Below are 7,709 nucleotides of genomic sequence, written 5' to 3'. Positions count from 1 at the left end.
CCCCTGGTATTTGCTTCATTGACACTCACCACACCAAGGAGACGGATTGTGAGCGGTCTATTCCCTCAGTACGTTTACCATATCAGGTGTAATGTTCGACTTGTGCTCCTTCCTGATATTTATGCTCGTGCGGGCAGGTGAGTGGGTATTTAAATGGTTAATAGCCGTCAGAAAGGTGAAACCCTTTTTCCCGAAATGACCACGGCTCGTGTCCCTTGTTACAGGCATCTGTGAAGAGAAAGTGTCCCAGAGCCCGGCTGCGCTGAGGGCTGAGGAAGGACAGGACGTGACGCTAAGCTGCAGCTACTCAACAACGTATACAACAGACAATCTCTTCTGGTATATCCAGTATCCAGGGGAAGCGCCGGAATATGTGCTGAAGGGATATACCGATGGCTTAGCCCTTCCGTCTTCAGATGCCAGGGACAGACTTTCCGCTGTTCTACACAGAGGAAGTAAGACCTTCCCATTAAATATCTCCAGGATACACCTCTCGGACTCCGTGACGTATTACTGCGCCATGAGGCCCACACTGTTGCAGAGAGATAGAGGGACCAAACAAAAACCTTCCCGAGACATCCAGCGAGCGGACGTTAGAGGGCGCTGTTGTGTGAGAAATCTGCTGTGTAATTGATACGGCCACGGTTACACAAATCCATTACATTCCACACCATACACAATATTCCCATCGGTTTCCATGTGAAACGGACCACTATTTCGGAACAGTATGTCCAACAGATTTCCCACCCTCGCTTGACGAGGTACAAACGTGGGTAGGACAGGTTTAGACGATATGTGCCAAATGCAGGCAGATGGGACGATTGTAGATGGAACGCGTTGGTCGGTGTGGGCAGGTAGTGCCGAAGGGCCTGTTTCCACATTGTAAGACTCTATGAATCTATGACTCAATGAGTACATTTATTTTTTTTGCGCAGAGATATTAGACCGAAACACATTGCCCCTCATTTCACTTCGAGACGCCTCTGAGGCTCAATTGGATTATTTGAATCCAATAACGGCCTATAGATGGTCACAGGACATGCAAGTGATGACGGGATATTGATGAGAAGCAGGGAAAGTAATTGGTTTAACTTGGCATCATGGTCGGCTCGGACATTGAATGCCGAAACGCCTAGCCCTGAGTTGTCGCAACAGATTGCGCAGTCAGGCAGGCGGTAATGCCGAGGGGCAACCTTCAGTCCACGAAACGTTCACTGAGGTAGTGACGAAGGTCAAAAAGCTTTAAAAAAAAGCAAATGCGCAGATTTCTGATGGACCTTCCGGCGAAAGAACACGGGAAAGTGGGAAAGAAGGGAGTGGAGATAGATAGGTAGATAGATAGATAGATAGATAGATAGATAGATAGATAGATAGATAGATAGATAGATAGATAGATAGATAGATAGATAGATAGATAGATAGATAGATAGATAGATAGATAGATAGATAGATAGATAGATAGATAGATAGATAGATAGATAGATAGATAGAGAAATACAAATAAAAAGAAAGACAAAGAAAAGAGGAAGAGAGCTAGATCGTGAGACGGGATGTGTAGATTGGTAGAAAGATAGCTAGATGGGGCGAGAGCAAAAGTGAGAGTCAGTGAGAGAGAGAGAGAGAGAGTGCTGGAGAAAGTGGGAGAGAGAGATAAGGAAAGAGAGGCGGGAGAAGTGAGAGGAGGAAAGAATGTTTACGGACTTTAAAAACAACAGCGTTAGAAAATGTGCTAAAGCAGCACCCGGTGTGGAGAATTGGCCAACCAACAACACTCGCTGAGGGAAACGCCCCCTTGTGTATAAAGTGATCAAACCGCTGTTCAGCGTTTCATTCACACAGAACACACGACGGAAGAATACTAATGCCGCTCCATTCTTTCAGCGTTCTGTCCAAATTAGGAGTCATGTTCTCCATTTGCTCCTTTGTGATCATTATTTTCGTACGGCCAGGTGAGTTGGTGTTTAAATGGTTAGTGTCCGTCAACTGAGCCCGATCCTATCCAGGAGTTATCACACATCGTATTTATTGTTACAGGAGTTGGTGAAGAGTCAGTGTCCCAGAGTCCGGCTGCGCTGAGGGTCGAGGAAGGGCAGAACGTAACGATAAATTGCAGCTACTCCACTGCATACGGTAGTCCAAATCTCTTTTGGTACATCCAATATACCGGTCAGGCGCCGAGATATGTGCTGAAAGGATTCAGTGAGGGGCCAGCCCTGCGAAGTCCAGATTTCTCCGACAGATTTTCTGCTATCTTACGCAAAGGGAGCAAGACATTTCCTTTAAATATCGCAGGGATGCAGCTATCGGACCCGACGACATATTACTGCGCCATGGCGCCCACACTGTTGCAATGCGATCTGGGGTTCGAACAAAAACCACCCGCGAGGTTTCGCCGAACACTCACCAGAGGGCGCTGCTGCACGATACATCCATAGTACATCTGATGCAGGAGCGATCGGCTCCATAACGATCCGCATAATCTGCAATATCCCCACCTTTGCCCATGGGAAACGCGTCGTATCCTCGGCCACATCACCCTGCTTCCTCGAGTGCATATATTGTGTGCATTTATCGGCTGACGTAATGGATGGATTAACATTATAGAAACATAGAAACATAGAAAATAGGTGCAGGAGTAGGCCATTCGGCCCTTCGAGCCTGCACCGCCATTCAATATGATCATGGCTGATCATCCAACTCAGTATCCCGTACCTGCCTTCTCTCCATAACCCCTGATCCCTTTAGCCACAAGGGCCACATCTAACTCCCTCTTAAATATGGCCAATGAACTGGCCTCAACTACCTTCTGTGGCAGAGAATTCCAGAGATTCGCCACTCTCTGTGTAAAACATGTGTTTCTCATCTCAGTCCTAAAAGATTTACCCTTTATCCATAAACTGTGACCCCTTGTTCTGGACTTCCCCAACAACGGGAACAATCTTCCTGCATCTAGCCTGTCCAACCCCTTAAGGATTTTGTAAGTTTCGATAAGATCCCCGCTCAATCTTCTAATTTCTAGCGAGTACAAGCCGAGTCTATCCAGTCTTTCTTCATGTGAAAGCCCTGACATCCCAGGAATCAGTCTGGTGAACCTTCTCTGTACTCCCTCTATGGCAAGAATGCCTATGGCAAGAGAGAGACAGAGAGAGAGACGGGAGAAAGAAAGAGATATAACGGACGTTAGAAACAACAGCGCGTTTTCAAATGTGCAAATGTAGCCTTCGGTAAGGGAAATTTGCCAATCAACCACAGTGAATAAGTAACACGCCCCCTTGCGCATAAAATGATGAAAACGCTGTTGAACGTTTCATTCGCACAGAACACACGACGGAAACAAACTAAGGACGTTCCATTCTTTCAGCGCGTTGTTCCAATTAGGAGTCATGTTTCCCCTAGCCTCCTTCCTGATATTTATTCTCGTTCGGACAGGTGAGTTGGCGTTTAAATTGTGTTTGTGACCGTGAAGGAGTCAGATTATTTCCCAGGGTGACTGCATGTCTTATTCATTGTTACAGGAGTCGGCCAGGAGTCGGTGTCCCAGAGACCGGCTGCGCTGAGAGCCGAGGAAGGGCTGGGCGTAACGTTAAACTGCAACTACTCCACAAAGTTCACTTCTAACACCTTCTTCTGGTACATCCAGTATCCCGGCCATGCGCCGAGATACCTGCTGAAGGGATTCCGCGATGGGTTAGCCCAACCAGCTCCAGATATTTCCAACAGATTATCTGCCTTTTTACACGAAGAGAGTAAGATCTTTCCGTTAAACATCTCCAGGATACACCTTTCGGACGCGGCGACATATTACTGCGCCATGGCGCCCACACTGTTGCAGAGAGATAGCGGGCCCAAACAAAAACCGTACGGCAGACCTATTTCGAGAGGCCACCAGAGGGCGCGGTTGTGTGAGAAATCTGCAGTGTATCTGATGCAACCACGATCGCGATCTTCCAGAGCGATCCACGCCGACCACAATATTCCAATCGTTTTCCACGTGAAACACGCCATCTCCTAGGCAAAATTACGCCAAACAGTTTCCCCACCCCTGCTACATCGAGTGCATTTATCGGTCTAGGTATTAGTCCCTGGGATGGCGGGACTGTCATTTGAGGAAAAATTGAAAAGACTAGGCTTGTATTCACTGGAGTTTAGAAGGATGAGGGGGGGGGGGCTTATAGAAACATATAAGGACTGGATAAGCTAGATGCAGGAAAATTACCCCCAATGTTGGGCGAGTCCAGAACCAGGGGCCACAGTCTTCGAATAAATGGAAGGTCATTTAAGACTGAGGTGAGCAAAAAAGTTGTGAATTTATGGAATTCCCTGCCACAGAGGGCAATGGAGGCCAAGTCACTGGATGGATTTAAGAGATAATTAGATAGAGCTCTAGGGGCTAGTGGAGTCAAGGGATATGGGGGGAAGGCAGACACGGGTTATTGATAGGGGACGATCAGCCATGATCACAATGAATGTCGGTGCTGGCTCGAAGGGCCGAATGGCCTCCTCCTGCACATATTTTCTATGTTTCTATGTAGATGGAAGAAACCCCAATTTCCCATCCACACGACTCTGTGTGGTTAACTTTGATCCGTTGATAGTAATAGCGTCCTTTAGATAGTCACAAGATATCCGGGGGATGGAGGCATATTAACGAGTGGCCGGCAGAAATAATCTGGACATCATGTTCGGCACGGACATGGTGGGCGGATGGGTCTGTTGCACTGTTCTGTGTTCTAATTATAGTGCGTTGAGGTGCAACCCAACACATTTACACTGCTGAATCATGTCTTAAGTGTAAACATATTGAAATCATTCTGTTGATCTCCGTTTGTTAGCACGCCTGGCCCTGTGTGTTACTCGTGTTCCTCACTGATCATTATGGCTGTTCTTAATGATTTATCAAAAATAGTCTGCATGCCTCAATAGACAATAGACAATAGGTGCAGGACTAGGCCATTCGGCCCTTCGAGCCAGCACCGCCATTCACTGTGATCATGGCTCATCACCCTCAATCAGTACCCCGTTCCTGCCTTCTCCCCATATCCCCTGACTCCGCTATATTTTACAGCCCTATCTGGGTCTCAAGTTTTAGATTCGCACGCGTTCACCGGTTCTGTGGTATTTTACAGTGGAGATTGGAAAAGAGACATCGACACACTGTCCACTTCATTTACCGTCGACATTGCCCCTTCTGCTACTCTTGGTTCTTCTTGGTTTCTTGGTCCACCAAAATATTCCAAATGGAATTTAAACTGGAGGTGGTGGAGGGAGCACTTAAGCCAGAAATGTTTTTTGGGAAGAAAGAGCTACCTTAAATGTAGTTGCATCTGGATGGGTAACTATGGTAGGGTGGAGACTATTCCATGCTTTAATTGTGCGGGGGGAGAACGAATTGAATACGCCAATGAATAAAGAGCCTAGATCGCAGCTCTGTCACAATTTGACATGAAACCTATTTCCAGATTTCAGTTCATATTCACTCTCCATGCAATTGAAACATGCTGGCATTGACTATTTATTCGTTTCTTACAGCTGCAGCTCTCTTAACCGGTATGTTCACGCCGTTTCCAAGCCTGTATATTATGTTAGGTTAGGGCATGATATTTCATTAATCAAATATATTGAATACAATTCAATCACTTTAGAAAGGGATTCAATGGAAGGATAGCAAATGAAGAGTACAGAGAAGGATAAAGATGCAGTTCCTCAATAGTGTGTTAGGGGATTTGAGGTGTTTCCAGGTTAATAGCAGGAAACTAGCCCCGGCTGGGTAGAGTTCTGCAGTTGGAACACACCAGAGTTCTACGTACGAGCGCTCTACGATTCCCCTTTTCCTTATGGGACGCAATGATCACGAGCAGAGGGCGATGGAAAGGGTTGGATGATCATTAAAGATAATTTCATTCGGTAATTGCCAGCGCCTATCCCCCACCTTAATTTAACTTTTAGGGAAGGGGTATCATTCATGCCATTGTACCTCAAATCAGTACCAGGATAGGGGGTATTTTCGAGTACGAACACAGTAAGGCGATGTTCTGTTGTTGATCTTCGTCCCCGCACACTTGCAGGGCATTGTCGAGGCGACGCCGTTTCTCAGACACCAGCGATGATAATAGTGAGTGAAGGCGATGACGTACCGTTGAATTGCAACTAGACAGCTACAGTCGCGAGCAATCTTGGACTAATCTGGTTCAGTCATCGTCCTGTTTCACGGTGCGAGTCCACCCACGTGTGATCCCGAGTAACGTAACCTGGTTACATACACGGGAACCTGGTTACCTCGTGAAAATCTTTCAACATGATGAAAGATTTCCACGAGTCAAATTTACTCTTCAAGTAAAAAAATAAACTTTTAAACTCGTTGTAAGAACGTACGTAGCCAGTGAGTTTACCGTAGTGACTCGTGAATCTACCGCGAGCACTCTTTAACTCAGCGGGACAGGCAGCATCTCTGCAGAGAAGGAATGGGTGACGGGATGACGTTTCCAAAATTCTGCTGCGTCTTTGTGTCTCCAGCACTGTGTGTTCACTTTTTGTTTACCAGCATCAGCCCTTCCTTGTGTATGACATTATTTGTGTCCGTGGCAGTTGATTGTCGCTCAAATACCAGGCTTTCAAACACGACACAACACTAACCTATGAACTATGAACTGTCTTAGGATGCACTTAGCTATTCATGCTTTTTAATGCACATGGATTACGTTATTAATTTGTTGTATTTTGTTCATTATTGGTCAGTCTTCAGGCCTTATCTCCCCTGTGACTTCATGAAACAGAAAACAATGGAGGCTTGACATGATTGGCAACTGAGAAGCTGTGAGGTGATTGGCGGAATCGGGGGGGGGGGGGGGTTGGAGAACACATTCACTCTGTGCCGAGAGGATGTGCTGTCGTCAAAAATAAACCAATGAACAGAGAGCCTAGACCATATCTCTTTCACAATATCCGATTAAACCTATCTCCCGATGATACCATTTCAGTTCATATTCACTCTCAAAGCAATCACAACATGTCGGCCGTGATTATTTATTCGCTTCTCGCGGCTGCAGCTCTCTTAACCGGTAGGTTCACGGCGTTTCCGAGCCAATATATTACTACGGGGTATGATATTTACGCAAACTAGTTTGAATGCAATAGAATGACTTAAGAAAGGGAGTCACGCCCATGTTCTACGGACGAGTGTTAAAATATTATCGTTTCCCCCTCCCAAGGCAGAATGATGGCGAGCAGAGTGCAATGGAAAGGGTTAAATTATCTTTTTAAAGACAATTTAATTCAGTACTACCCAGCGCGTTCCCGCCACCTTGATGTGGGTTTTAGGGGAGAGTGTTCTTTGCTGCCGTTGTCTCTCAGCTCTGTATCAAGATATGAGGCATTCTCCAGTGTGAACATATTGGGATAATATAATTTAATTTAATTTCGTCCCCTGGCTCTTGCAGGGCATTGTCGAGGCGACGCCGTTTCTCAGACACCGGCAGCGGTAACAGTAAATGAAGGGGACGATGCCCAGTTGAATTGCAGCTATACAGCTACAGGCATCAGCAGCCCTGGACTAATCTGGTACCGTCAGTATCCCGGCGGATCCCTTGAGTTCCTGCTGTTCAGAAGGAAATACGAATCCGCCCCGAAGTACAATGCCGGGGAACGTTTCTCTGCGGAGCTCGACGATTCGACAGGAACGGTCCCGCTGACGGTGTCACAAACGCGGCTCC

The sequence above is a fragment of the Amblyraja radiata genome, chromosome 15 (assembly GCF_010909765.2).
Source record: "Amblyraja radiata isolate CabotCenter1 chromosome 15, sAmbRad1.1.pri, whole genome shotgun sequence".
Taxonomy (NCBI): domain Eukaryota; kingdom Metazoa; phylum Chordata; class Chondrichthyes; order Rajiformes; family Rajidae; genus Amblyraja; species Amblyraja radiata.
Note: the sequence above shows the minus strand (reverse complement) of the source record.